The sequence below is a fragment of the Musa acuminata genome, chromosome BXJ2-5 (genome assembly GCF_036884655.1).
Source record: "Musa acuminata AAA Group cultivar baxijiao chromosome BXJ2-5, Cavendish_Baxijiao_AAA, whole genome shotgun sequence".
NCBI lineage: Eukaryota > Viridiplantae > Streptophyta > Magnoliopsida > Zingiberales > Musaceae > Musa > Musa acuminata.
In genome coordinates, this window is record NC_088342.1 from 40631219 (window position 1) to 40647119 (window position 15901).

Here is a 15901-nt window from a genome sequence, read left to right on the forward strand (position 1 = left end):
GTTGGAGGTAAGCGAAGGATGATATCGCCTCCTTCACAAGGATTGGCCTTCTTATAGGGAGGAGGATGAGACCTCGTTTATGGCCTTCTAAAAGGGTGGAGGAGAAGGAAGGAAATGGAGAGGATGATCTGTTTAAGGCAGTTGAAGGGTGGTGATACGTGATTCTCGGTACGTGTTAACAGCTCTCAAAATGCTAGTTTTTAGATTGATTAAAAAGCATCTATTTATTTTTTTAAATAATAAAAAAATTATCGTATCCTAATAAATGTTTTCACCGATATCTATTTATTTTAATCTAAATTTTAATCTTTTATTTTATCTAATTATAACTATCTGAATTAATCTTTCCATACCCCCTTTAAAATAGTTATAACTTGAAGTTGTAATAAAAGAAATAAAATTATTCCTTTACCAAAGCTTTTATAAAGATATCGACAAGTTGATCTTTCATACTATAGCAGTCCATTTAAATTTCTCTTTTATTAACCAATTCATGAATAAAATGATATCAAACTTTGATATGTTTGATAAACTTATGAAAAACAGTCATTACAATAGTAAACTTGTTATCACAATAAATTTTAATTGATCCATCTTATTTTTCTTGGAGATCTAATAGAATTTTTTAAAGTCAAATTGTTTGACATGTTATGCTTGTAGACGTAATATATTTCATCATAGAGCTTGAGAGAGCAATATATTCTTTTTTTTTATTGTCCATGAAATCACACCTAAGCTAAGGTTGAGCATAAATCTTTAAGTATTTTTTTTTTATCATATGCACAACTAGCCCAATCAATATCAGTATAAGAATATAATTTAAAATATTTTACCTGCTCATAACAGATGTCATAATGTATCTAAAAACTTTTTTGTTAGTTTTATGAACTCATTGATGCTTAATGATTTTTTACTTCATTTATCATGATCAGTGTTTTCCTTTTTTTTTCTTGAATCCTTGTTAAAACCTATCTTAACAAAGATAGGATTTTTCTTTTTTATTTTAAGACAATTGCTACATAGACTATAACTCCTTGTGAAATTCGACCTTTGTCTTCTCAGACCTCATTGCAAGTAAGGCCTTTCATTTTTGTTTATTAATTGTTTTCATATTCTTCTAGAGTCATCTCCTTATCCTCTTTTTTTTCCTTCTGAGTCAATAGTTGTACCTTCATTGTTATTCTTCGTCTTTTCAGATAATATTATTATTTTTTTATTCTTGTGACTTCTCAATCACAAGCTTATTATCTTTGGAGTGTAAGGCCTCATATTTTTCTTATGCATGCATTTCAGTACCTATACTTTTCCAATTACCACGATCTTTGCTATGACATTTCATCTCATAGCAATCGTGCGAGATAATTTGCATAGGCTCACAAAAATTTCAAATGATTATAGCTTTTATGTCATAATGTTGATTCATGTAGAATGATTGCATATACAAATAAATCCAAAAATAATAAGTGAAACACTTTGTTTTTATATCATAAATTAAATATTTTTCACTCTCAAATATCCTTTTCTCATTAGTTGTCATATTCTAATGAGTTTTTATTTTAAACTAAAAAAAATCATATTATCAATAAATTTTTTATTAGATTTATTGTTCACAGTAATTATTCTTTTTCCTTTCACTTAGAACCTTATTATCATATCCCATTTGTATTGTAGATATAATTGAATCATCAAATCTTTAAAATAAATTTTTATCTCCTATAATATGATTATTGCATCCACTATTAAAAAATCAAACTAGTCTTAAATATTTTTATTAGAAGCTATAAAAATAATTTCTTCATCCTTTTTTTCACTATTATTTTTTTTATGATAATTTACTTGATTTTTGTTCCAACAAACTTTTTCGAGATAGTCATATTTTCTACAATGAGAGCAGAGAAAAATATTTAGATTTTTATTTTTATACCAATAATCTTTTTCAATATATCTATTTTTTAATAAAAACATTGACAAATTTCTTTATTACATTCATTAGAGTTCCTCTAACTTTCATTTGATTGGTATCTCCTACCTTAAGCACTAGATTGTCGATGATCTCTATTATTTTAATCTCTCCCTTGGGATTTAGTTTTTGAAAATTTTTTTTGGTCTTTCTAATATATCTTCATTTAAAGAGCATATTTTGGAGTTTCATTAGAAGATCTATTCACTTTTTGTTCATATAATAAAAGCAAGTTTATTAATTCATTAATAGATAATATACTTGTATCTTTAACTTCTTTTATAGTAGTAGAAATAATATCAAATTTTAAAAATAATCTCCTTAAAAAAAATTTTGCTATAATTTAATCTTTTAGATTTTTGTAACATTTCATTTCGTTTATAATAGAAGAGACTTTTGAGAAAAAACGAATAACAAATTCAAAATCCTTCATCATAAGAGTCCAATTAATATTGAAGAATTTGAAGCTTTAAAATTTTTACTTTATTTGTGCCTATAAACACACTTTTTAATCATTTTTAGGTTTTAGATGTATCATGATTCGGGGAAATAGAGACTCATATATTGCTTATTGTAGCATATAAGGGGCTCTCGGATCTTTCTACATATTCTCATTCATTTGATCTTTTTAATCTTAAGTAATATTAGTATCATATAAATCATACTCTATAAAATCATTCTCTATCAACTTTCACAATCCTTATAAAATAGAGTTTTTATTTTAATGGTCTAAAATTGATAATTTTTACCCTTAAAGTTGATTAGAAATACTAACTTTAATGCTTGTCATCATTTTTTTCTTCTTTTTTAATCGACATACTCCTATTGGTCTTTTTTATGAACCAGACTCTTATACCACAGTAGTTGGCTTTCTACATAATTTTAGAAAAAATAAAAAAAGTAAAAAAACTATGAATAATTTCAATCTGCAATGCTTCTAATTTAAAAGCATCGATTTATATTAGTTAAAAGATAAAGTATAATTTTTTACATAATAAAAAATATACCATATTCCAATAAATCTTATCACTCTCATATATTTATTTTAATGTAAAATTTTATCTTTTATTTTATTCTTAATCTCAATTACTTGAATTAAACTTATTATTCTCTCCCATTTCTTCCGCTTGATCGGCGACCCCAACAGGATCCGGTAACCACCGGATGCGGTCGACTTCGATCAAATACTGCATGCCCATCTGTTTGCATCCATTATGGAAAGTTGAAGATAGCAGATGATGAGGACCCAAAGGCAATGGACGTGGAGCTGATTACCAATGAACGAGTGACCGAGCTGTTGGAGGCGAGCACGCCGATCTTGGACGACGGGACACCGCGCTCAAACGAGACTGGGGCGTGACAAGGGAAAACGTTAAGAGTGTTGCGTTTAAGAAGGTGAGCTTCCCACCTGCACTCGCCATGGCAGAACCGATTGCAGTCAGGAGGCAACTTTGCTATTGGGAAGATGGTTGATGATTTACACAGCAAGGTGCTCCGCGAGTCACCGAGTTGACTCCTCGAACCAGCTTCTCACCCACGAGAGTTGACTTTAAATAATTTTAAACTCCTCAATATATATATATATATATATATATATATATATATATATATATATATATATATTGTTCTTTATATTTTATCGAACCGTCATTACATTACTATTAACATGCTTATGTGTGTAGGACATTCGACGTACGTGTCGAGTTAGTGGCATCGAAGTTTGTATAGTGCTAACGATGATGTGACATTCATATGTCAGATTTCTTATCAACTAATAATCCAATCAAACCTCGATGATTGAAATACTGTTGGGACTAAAGCGATTTGTTTCAATCGTCAAAGTGAATTTGAGGAGGTCCAACTTCTAAATGGTGCTAAACTGTGCCAAGAAATAAAGTTCGCACTGTACCAATTGGATCTCTCTGTGGGCTTAAAACGGACCTCAATGTTTTGACAAGAGACGCTTAATTACTTATCCAGAGCGCACCGTTGTAACCGAGTGCGGTCGACAGGGGCGGCAGAGGAAGAGACCGATGGCGAGTGGGTGCGCGGTGTCGGTCTTCGGCGGCTCCAAGTGGTTGCTCCAATTCAAGAACCAGGATGCTCGCGAAGGCCTCGCCATTAGCCGCTTGCCGCCTCTTCGTCCGTCGACAAGCCTTCCTCCCTCCCTACTCCTCCGCCTCGCGAGAACCCCAGACCGCTGCCGCCTCTTCACTGTCGCAGCCCAAGATTCCAACCCTCGGCAGCAGCAGCTGCAAGAGCTCGACGTTTCCGTCCTCCGCTTCACTTTTGGTCACCCCTCCTCTGTCCCCATCCATTTTCTATGCCCCTGTTTGCAGCCTCCTACATTTTCGTTGATCATTCTTGGATGCGCATCGCAGGGATTCCGGGTCTTGATGAATCCTACCTTCCGAGGTACATTGGAATCGCCTTCGGATTCCTAATCATACTCAACCACGTCTTTTCCGCCTCCCCCGCTACTCCCGCTCAGCTGGTGATTCGATCTGCCTTTGGTTTTCTTGAATTGGGTTCAACTTACAGCAATTTGCTTCGGAGAATTTGATTTCTTGACCTTTTTATTTATCTATCAAGAGGACCGAGGCTCTTGGGATGTGTTTGGCCGCCTTCTCGACCGCCCTCCCTTATCTTGTGTTGGGTCCAGCCCGAATCAAAGAAATTAAAGAGAGAGAGAGAGAGAGAGAGAGAGAGAGAAAAAAAAAGGGGGCAAAATGTGAGAAAAAAAGATTAGAGTGCGCAGCGCGCAAAGAAAAGAAGAGAGAGAAAGATTAGGTTCTGAGTTTTTTGTTTGATGATCAATGGCCAAACGTTGTCAATTTTGGCCCAAATTTTATGTGGAGAATCCTTGCAGCAAACTCTACAATCCTAACGGTGTTGATCTACAGTTTACCTTCTCTAAGGTATTTTTTTGCTATATCAATTCTGTGAGACCTAGAATTCTCTTTTGAGGAGATCCATCCTATATGATATGTTAGAGCTAAGATCTATGATCTTGATGTTATTGTGATCCTCTGATTATTCTAGAGAAGACCTATTGTAAACATGTTATCATTACTATTGATAGTGGAAGTTTGAGGTGGATTACGGTCCCGTGGTTTTTCCCATATTGGGTTTACCACGTTAAAAGATTTGGTCTCACTGTGTGATTGATTATTTGCTCTATTTTTATGCCATGCTAGTTGACATTTACATTTGGATACCAAGTTGTTAGAGCTAGCCCCAGGATATTTACCAAAGGATAATTTTGGCAACACAACAAAGACAATAAAGCGGAAATAATAAAAGCGACAAGAACAAATAAAACACCAGAACACTAGATATACGTGGTTCGGTCAATTGACTTTGACCTACATCCACGGAAGAAAGATGAGCAAATTACTACTATAAAAAAAAGGGACACTTACAAATGCCTTAGGAAATGTTCCTAGGCCATAAAACACCTTCAACTTCCTAAACAAGAAGACTTCAAACCATAAGCAGGTTTTCTTGTGATGCCTGCTGTACTTCTTGTGGTGTGTCTAACATCAAAACTCAGGCCCTTATTTATAGTTCCAAGACGAGACAACAAGTCTGATTTTCCCGATGTGGGACTATGGGACTTGCCAAACTAACAAATCTCCACCTTGGCATGTCCCAACAAAACTTGCTCCACCTTCTTCACAAAAGCCCCAACGGGCAATCACCAACAATGAACACCAACCAAGTCTAAGCACTGCTTGAACTTGTAAACCGAAACATGCTTCATAAGCATATCAACTGGATTGTCCTTCGTATAAATTTTCTGAACAAGGACCTTTCCCTCAGCAATCAACCACTTAGCGGAATTATCAAAAGAAACTGCATCTGAATAGGTAGTAGGCTCACCAACTTCACTTGTCTCTTTTGCAACAGACAAAGCATATGCAACCAAATTTGCATATCTTTGTGGTGGTCGAATATCTCTCATATGACCCAAATGCATATGCCATAATTTGGTGATGTCAGAATCAGACAATGATGATGACGAAACTGCAACTAAACCTGTGATAGTAGTTCCCTGCAGAATATACAAGCTACCAGACCTACAAGCTTTCATAACAACAATGGCATTTCTAGAAACTTTCATAACTCCACCTTCAGCTGTGTATTTACACCCAAGAGCTTCTAGGGTGCCTAAAGAGATGAGATTCTTTTTCAAATCAGGAACATGTCTAACATTAGTGAGCGTCCTCACAATACCATCATGCATTTTAATTCAAATTGTGCCTCTACCAACAACATCACATGCGGCATTATTGCCCATCAAAACAATTCCACAATTACAAGATTCATATGTGGAAAACAAATCCCTATTGAGACACATGTGATAAGAACAACCCGAATCTAAAATCCATTCATTTTTAGACTTTGTCCTGTCATCAATAGCAAAGAAAATATTTCCAAAATTCTCATCAGATGCTACACTAGCTTCAGCGGATTCAATAGTTTTCTCAACAAATTTTTCCTTTTGCTTTAATTTATTTTTCAATTTAAAGCAATCAGATTTAATGTGCCCCATTTTATGACAATATCCGCATTCCAAATTTCTATGTCTGGATTTAGATCTAGATTTAGATCTACTACTGTCAAATTCTCTTTTATCCATTTTATCCCTGACAACCAGACCCTCAGCCTGATTTCCTCTACTTTCCCCAGTGATATCTCTGTCTATTTGCTCCTTAGATTTTAGTGCAGATTTAATTTCCTGATACGAAACTGTTTCTTTTCCATAAATCAAAGTATCACGGAAATGCTTAAAAGATTGGGGAAGAGAACACAAGAGCAACAAAGCCTTATCCTCATCATCAATTTTTGCATCTATATTCTCCAAATCCATAACCAAAGAATCAAACTTATCAAGATGCGAGAGTATAGATGTACCTTCAACCATCCGAAGCATATACAGACTCTGCTTCAAGTAGAGACGATTCTCCACTGTCCTCTTCATGTACAAGGCTTTAAGTTTGTCCCACATGCTCTTAGCCGTAGTCTCCGTAGCTACCTCCCGTAAAACCTCGTCAGAGAGATTTAGAATGATGTTGGATCGGGCCTTCTTATCCATACCCGCAAGATCTTCCTTTGACGTACCATCTGGAATGTTCTCAGCACCCTGAAGTGCCAAATCAACTCCGTCTTGAACCAGAATGGCCTCCATCTTGAGTTGCCACATGCCGAAGTTGACATTTCTGTCGAATTTCTCGACAACAATCTTTGTTATTGTCATCTTGAGCCCAGAACCAGGCTCTGATACCAGTTTGTTAGAGCTTGCCCCAGGATATTTACCAAAGGGTAATTTTGGCAACACAACAAAGACAATAAAGCGAAAATAATAAAAGCGACAAGAACAAATAAAACACCAGAACACCAGATATACGTGGTTCGGTCAATTGACTTTGACCTACATCCACGGAAGAAAGATGAGCAAATTACTACTATAAAAAAAAGGGACACTTACAAATGCCTTAGGAAATGTTCCTAGGCCATAAAACACCTTCAACTTCCTAAACAAGAAGACTTCAAACCATAAGCAGGTTTTCTTGTGATGCCTGTTGTACTTCTTGTGGTGTGTCTAATATCAAAACTCAGGCCCTTATTTATAGTTCCAAGACGAGACAACAAGTCTGATTTTCCCGATGTGGGACTATGGGACTTGCCAAACTAACACAAGTTGGTATTTTGATGAGGAACCCATTTTGATACACAAAGAGGGAAAAGAATCTTTCGCTTTAATAGGTTTTTTCCCAACAAGTGGTATCAGAGCAACATGTTGTTTGGTGCTAATTTTTCTTGTGTGATTGAAATGGAGCAGTCAGATGGTATGATTAAATTGAACTCATCAAATTATTTCACTTGGAGGCATCTGATGGAAGATTTGCTATATTGTAAAGATTTGTATAAGCCCATCAAGGTTAAAGATAAACCTTCTACTATGGACGATGAAAAATGAGAAGTTCAACATAGAAAAGCTATTGCCTATATTAGAATATGGATGTATATAAACTTGCTTGAGCATATTTCAGATGAAACTAGAGCCGATATTGTTTGGCAAATGTTAGAAAATCTCTTTACGAAAAAGACAGTAGGAAATAGAATTTCTCTCCTTGGAAGGCTTGTAAATTTGAAGTATAAAGATGGTGGTAATATTGTTGAGCACATAAGCTTATTTCAGAGTCATGCAAACAAGTTAGTTGCTATGAAAATAAATATAGATGATGAGATGCAAGGATTATTACTTCTCAACTCTTTACCAAAAAGTTTGGGAAACATATGTGATGACTATTTGCAACTCCACGCTAAAGGGGACTCTAACTATAGATATGGTTAAAGACAGTTTGCTAAATGAAGATGCCAGAAGGAAAGAACAGGGTGAATCTTCTTTTGGGGTATTTGTTACTGAAAAATAAGAAAGACGTGGAAGAAGTCATAGTAGAAATCCACATGGTTATAGAGGAAGATTCAAGTCTAGAAGAGATATCAAATGTTTCCACTGTAACAGGCTAGGTCACATGAAGAAAGAGTGTAGGTTTTGGAAGCGAGAACATAATGAAATGAAGAAAAATGAGAAAGATACCAATACAGTTGCCGCTGAAGGTAATATCACTATTGTTTGTGATGAAAGCTAAGCTACACAAAGGAGAGATTAATGCAATTCAAAAAGGTGAAAATATAGATCTTTGGCACAAGAGGCTTGGTCATATCAGTGAGAAGGGACTTCAAACTCTTGCTATAAAGCAGTTCTTACCAGAGTTGCAAGGTACATCTCTTAAATCTTGTGATCATTGTTTAGTTGGAAAAACACATAGAGTTGCATTTCAAACATATCCATCATCTAGAAGATCAAATGTTATTGATTTAGTTCATACTGATGTTTGTACTATACAAACTAGAACTCTTGGAGGTGCTCTTTATTTTGTTCCTTTTATTGATGACCATTCTAGAAAAGTGTGGGCTTTTGTTTTGAAATCTAAAGACCAAGTACTCGATGTTTTTAAGGAGTTTCATGTCAGTGTTGAAAGAGAAACTGGCAGAAAGCTAAAGTGTATTCGATCAGATAATGGTGGCGAGTACAGGGGTCATTTTGAGAATTATTGCAGGTCCCATAGAATCAGGCTTGAGAAAACAGTTCCTAAAACTCCTCAACAGAACGGTGTGGCAGAAAGGATGAACAGAACCATTGAAGAAAGGATTAGGTGTATGCTTTCCAATGCCAAGTTACCAAAGTTATTTTATGGGGAGGCTATGAGAACTACAGTTGATCTGATAAATCTTTCTCTAGTGGTTCCTCTGAAAGGTGATGTTCCAGAGAGAGTATGGAGAGGAAAATATATATCTTATAATCACTTAAGAGTCTTTGGGTGTAAAGCATTTGTTCATATTCCTAAAGATGAGATGTCCAAGCTTGATAGTAAAGCAAAAGCATGTATCTTCTTGGGATATAGTCATAAAGAGTTTTGGTACAGATTATGAGATCCAGTGAACAAGAAGATTATTAGAAGTAGAGATATATTTCTTGAAGACCAATTGTTTGATGATGGTGATAATATTGAGAAGCCAGAAACCTATGTTTATATTCCTTGGAGTTTGGGTCCAGTTCCTTCATCTGTAGTTCATGATGATCATGGGGGGGATGAACAAGAAGATTGTGGTGAGAATACCAGTGATGATACACATACAGTTGATGATGCTGAACCAACTGAACAAGCACCTCCACCACCAGTTGAGATTCCATTGAGAAGATCCACTAGAGAGCGACAACCATCTACTAGATATTCTCCACATGAGTATGTTATGCTTACTGACGGGGGAGAGCCAGAAACTTACTAAGAAGCTATTATACATGAGAATAAGAATGAGTGGGTTAAAGTCATGCAAGAAGAGATGAGATCCTTGCTTGAGAACCACACCTATGACTTGGTAAAATTGCCTAAAGAGAAAAAAGCTCTCAAGAATAAGTGGGTTTATAAATTGAAGATTGAAAATAATAGCTCACAACAAAGATACAAGACACGACTAGTTATGAAAGGATTCAATCAGAAGAAAGGTATTGACTTTGAAGAAATATTTTCTTCAATTGTGAAAATGTCCTCTATCCGAGTTGTTCTTGGTTTGGCTGCCCGCTTGAATTTAGAAGTTGAGCAACTTGATGTAAAAATAGCATTTCTTTATGGTGACTTAGAAGAAGAAATTTACATGGAGCAACCAGAAGGTTTCAAAGTCCAGGGAAAAGAAAATATGGTGTGTAAGCTTAGAAAAAGCTTATATGGACTCCAACAGGCACCTAGACAGTGGTACAAGAAGTTTGATTCCTTTATGATGAGCCAAAGGTATGATAGAACCACATCTGATCATTGTGTGTTTATGAAGAAATTTTCAGATAATGATTTTATTATTTTACTGTTATATGTTGATGATATGTTGATTGTTGGCCATGATGTTGGAAAATTTGGAAAACTTAAAAGAGAGCTAAGTAAGTCTTTTGCCATGAAAGACTTGGGATCGGTGAAACAAATACTTAGCATGAAGATTTTTCGTGATAGGAAGAAAATGAAGATTTGGCTATCTCAAGAGACTTACATTGAAAAGGTTCTTGAAAGATTCAACATGAGTAAAGTCAAAGCAGTTTGTTCTCCACTTGCAGGTCATTTCTAGCTTAGTTCGAAACAATATCCTACAAGTGAGAAAGAAAAAGAAGAAATGTCCAGAGTGGCTTACTCATCTGCAGTAGGCAGTTTTATGTATACTATGGTTTGTACTAGGTCAGATATAGCTCATGCAGTTGGAGTTGTCAGTCGATTTCTCTCTAATCCTGGAAAGGAACATTGGGCAGTAGTAAAATGAATATTAAGATATCTAAGAGGTACTTCCAGGTTATGTTTATGTTTTGGTAATGATGAACTTGTGTTAGAAGGGTACACAGATGCAGACATGGCAGGTGATACTGATTCTAGGAAGTCCAGTTCGGGATTCTTGATGACATTTACAAGGGGAGTAGTCTCTTGGCAGTCTATGTTACAGAAGTGTGTTGCTCTATCAACCACAGAAGCAGAATGCATAGCAATTACTGAAGCCTGCAAGAAAGCTTTATTGATGAAAAAGTTTCTAGAGGAATTGGGCTTGAAACATGAAGGATATACTGTTTACTGTGACAGTCAGAGTGTCATTCACCTCTCCAATAATTCAACATACCATTCTAGATCCAAGCATATTGATGTGAGATATTACTAGATTCATGATGTGCTTGAGTTGAAAGAATTACAGTTGGAAAAAATGAATACTAATGAGAATGAATCAGATATGTTGACAAAGTATTTTCCTAAGGAAAAGCTTGAAACATGTAGACGAAGAGCGGGCTTGGTACAGCCCACCATATGAGCTGAAGGGGGAGAATTGTTGGGTCCAGCCCATATGTGAGCTTGGACAAATTGGACCGTTTGAGCTCAAATCAAAGAAATTAAAAGACAGAGAGAAAGGGCAAAATGTGAGAAAAAAAAGATTAGAGTGCGCAGCGTGCAACGTGCGGCGGCGTGCAGAGAAAAGAAGAGAGAGAAAGATTAGGTTTCTGAGTTTTCTGCTTGACGATCGGTGGCCAAACGTTGTTAGTTTCGGCTCAAATTTTATGTGGAGAATCCTTGCAGCAAACTCTACAATCTAAATGGTGTTGATCTACAGTTTACCCTCTCTAAGGTACTTTTCTGCTATATCCACTATGTGAAACCTAGAATTCTCTTTTGAGGAGATCCATCCTATATGATGATATGCTAGAGCCAAGATCTATGATCTTGATATTATTGTAATCCTCTGATTATTCTAGAGAAGACCTATTGTAAACATGTTATCATTATTATTGATATTGGAAGTTTGAGGTGGACTACGGTCCCGTAGTTTTTCCCATATTGGGTTTCCACGTTAAAAGATTTGGTCTCACTGTGTAATTTATTATTTGCTTTATTATTTATGCTGTGCTGGTTGACATTTACATTTGGATACCAAGTTGGTATTTTGATGAGTAACTCATTTTGATACACAAATAGGGAAAAGAATATTTCGCTTTAACATGTTTTTTCCCAACATCTTAGAAGGTTTCTTGAGGTTGGGAAACCTTTTGATGCCATTCTGCTTTTGTTACTTTATATCTGGATAGGGGCCAATGGTTTCTTGAGGTAGGGAAACCTTTCGAGGCCATTCTGCTTTTGTTACTTACTATGTTGATAGAGGCCAAGATTCCTGACATTTATGCTCTAAGCCAGCTTGACTTCTAATTGAAACGTCAATAGATTGCCTGAAGTTTGACAATCGCTGGAGAAACGACGTAGAGGGTTTTATGGACCAATTAGCTCTAGAAAATGGGATTACTTTTGATGTTTCTGCATAACATGTCATAGAAGTTTATAGACATTTAAAGGAACTAGTGCATTTGCAAAATCATGATGTGTGACTGCTATTTTTTTTGTTGAATCTAATATGTAAGTCTGAAAGAAGTCATTCTTCAAAAAATTTCTTCTTGTTGTTTCTTCTTTACAAGTCATTCATCACAAAACTTTGTAAAGTCAGAATGGATGACAACTGTGCAAAACACAACTAGTCAAAACATAGGGCTGGATGATAACTATGCAAACATGAAGACGTGACCGGGGAAAGCTTGCACGCGGCAGGCATTCGAGAGATGATGTTGAGCGTGTCGCAGAGGCAGACTCGATCGACGCCCTTCATAGCAGTGCAGCATTCGTCACTCGGCGCGCCATGGGAACCAGGAACGGCGTAGGAAGCGCACGTTGCGAGTCCGACAAGTGCCGCGGAGCAGTTCTGCGCAGGCTGAGACCGTGTTGAGGCCGTGCAAGCATGAGGACCACAAGCAAGAGCACAGTGGCGGCTAACCCCAAGACTGGCTTGCTCGCTGCCATTGCAGTTTGTTCATGAACTGTCACACCAGTTTGGGCTCTCGACTGAGATATATATAGAAGTTCGTGGAGTGTTGCATCGCGTGATTCACCTGTCTATGATCATTGCAGAAGTGCGATGAAAGTGTCTCTGATACTAGCCAACCTCAGGCAGGAGCGTGATGCAGGTCTCCATCTTGGCATACCTAAGAATGCTGACTTTTTTATCAGTATGAGTTCTCGCTGTCCTTAGAAATTAAGAAGAAAAGGAAAAAAAAATATATTAGAAGAAATTAGGAGTATTCCGATGATCTATAGTCCTTTAAATTAATCCAAAATTACCTATTTATATTAATAAAAAAATAAAGTATAAATTTTTTAAACAATAAAAAAATCTATCATATCCTAGGAAATCTTCTCACTCTCATCTATTTATTTTAATCTAAATTTTAATATTTTATTTTTATTTAATTTTAATTATTTAAATTAATCTTATCACATCCCCTTAATTCAAAATAGTTGTAACTTGAAGTTGTCTTCGAAAAAATTAAAATTTTCTTTCGCCAAAACTTTTGTAAAGGTATTGATTTTCGATGTTATAGTAGTTCATTTGTATTTCTTCTTTATCAACCAAGTTTACAAATGAAATGATGTTGAACTTTCATGTGTTTAATGCGCTTATGGAAAATAGGATGTTTTGTCATTGCAATAATAGACTTATTGTTGTAATAGATTTTAGTTGGTTTATTTTATTTTTCTTAGAGATCTACTAAAATTCTTTGAAGCCAAATTATTTGGCATGTTGTACTTGTAGCCACAATATATTCCATCTCAAAGCTTGAGAAAGCAACACATTCTTTTTATACTTGATCACCAGGTTGAATTGTTATAGATACGACATCCACTTCATATATCGTGTTTGCTATAATTTGGATTGTATATAAAGGTATTGAAGTGGTGTCGATGGTCGCCTCTCTCCTTGAGAGATACATGCACCAATATTTGATTGTATAATGTAGCATGAGTAATTCTTTGTCATAAATAAGATAATTCTTTTGAGATTCTTGAAACATTTTAGAGTGATATGGATCGATCATCTTACATCTAAACAATCCCCACTATGTCTCTGGACGCATCCACCACCAACTCAAATGGATGTTGTAAATGTCTTTGTTAGACAAATTGTATGGTTTAGTGGTGTAAGAAGATCGTGAGAGCCCTAAGAATACTTTACGAGAAACAAAATAGAGAGTCAACTCATCTCATTTTGGCAATTGATGAATTCCCAAGCAAAACTCAAATGGGAAAAGATCCTCGTAGCACCCCAAATAAGTGAGACATTACAGTATGTTAATGATTGTTTCTTACTTTAGTAGTTGTTAGTTTGTTCTTACTCTTCCCATTGCCAAGGATGATTTGTGAAGCGATCTTGATGCGTGAAATGCAACATTAACGATCGATAGTTCACGTCGATGAAAATAAACGACATCTTCATGAGATTATTTTCTTGCTTAAGTTGTATTTCGACAATTTAAGATCTATTATTATCATATATGATATCCTTTCAATTATTGTTAAAGGTTAATCATGCTAAACATGAGTTGCATAATGTATTTATCAGGCAATATTACAGGTATTAACGTGATCACTCATTTTTTTGCTTGATCAACTTTGTTCCAAGTTCTAATACGCATCAGATGTGTCGTTGTTAATCATCCTTTTGAAAGTTAAAACCAAGCATGGGATGTTGACTGGTTAAATAGGGAAAACCTCTTTTGATGACATGCTGAAGGAACATAATAATACGAGAGACGCTGAGGGTTCTGCAATAGGCAAAGAAGGTACATCTCCTCGGACCTGGAACTATCATTTATTTACGTTGTGGTTATACTCATGCCTAATGTTCACCCAGCACCGTTGTCCTCATGCTGCTTCTGTTATGACATTGGGTGTGATACCACTTGAAGCTGACACGGTCGAAAAGGGACATAATTTGGATGCTGATTCGACTGGTTCGACATATGATTTATTTCTCTTTCACCTCCCTTTCTATATGAATCTCCTGTAGAGTATGTTGGGTTGGGTTGAAGGAGCAAGAAAATAATAAGAAACAATACTATGATGTAATTAAAAAAAATTCTTTTGATCATATAGTGATTAAACAAGAGGTTAGACATAAAATACTTCTAAGATATTTCAAGTACACATACCTCTCGAACTATGATACTATTTATAGGACCTAATGGTAACTACCTCACTTCATCATATCACCCATGATTGAGTTTGGTATAGGAACTACCATATAACTACTAGATCATAAGTCACTACTTAGAATATGCCTATAACTATCTAGAACATGACAACTACCTAGATAACTACTATTAATCAATTATCAACACTCCCCCTTGATTCATAGGTATAAACACCGATTTTAGACATAAAATAAACATGCTTCTAAACCGGAAACGATTTAGTGAGGATATCCACAACTTGTTCACCTGTTCCACAATACTTTATTACTATAGCTCCACTTGCTACAAAATCCCGGATGAAATGATAGTGTATCTCTATATGTTTCGTTCTTCCATAAAATGTTAGATTTTTCATTATTGCAATTGTGGCTTTGTTGTCACAAAATATTTCCGTTACTTCTTTTTGCTCTTAATGAATATCTTCAAAAAGTCTTCTAGGCCATATTATTTCGCAAGCTGCTAATGTTGTAGCTACATATTCTACTTTCGATATTGATAACACAATTGTTACTTACTTTGTTAAGCTTCAAGATATAGCTCCTGATCCAAGGTTAAAAAATATTGCTTGAAGTACTCTTTTTATCATCTAAAGCTTCTACCCAATCACTATTAGTGAAACCAAATAATTTACATTTGAAATTATGAGAATACCCAATGTCATAATCTGTAGTTCCAGCAACATAATGCAGAATTCTTTTAACAGTTCCGAGATTATGTTTGCTTGGGCTATACATATGTTAGAGCTAGCCCCAGGAAATTTACCACAAGATAATTTT

General features: G+C 35.5%; 1 long non-coding RNA gene across 1 annotated transcript; it reads left to right on the plus strand.

Annotated features, from left to right (window-relative positions):
• The first annotated feature begins 3915 nt into the window (after nucleotides 1–3915).
• Nucleotides 3916–5059, plus strand: LOC135611803 (uncharacterized). Its single transcript, XR_010486671.1, has 3 exons — nucleotides 3916–4252; nucleotides 4342–4454; nucleotides 4553–5059. It is a non-coding gene; the product is annotated as an uncharacterized LOC135611803 (long non-coding RNA).
• The last annotated feature ends 10842 nt before the right edge of the window (nucleotides 5060–15901 follow it).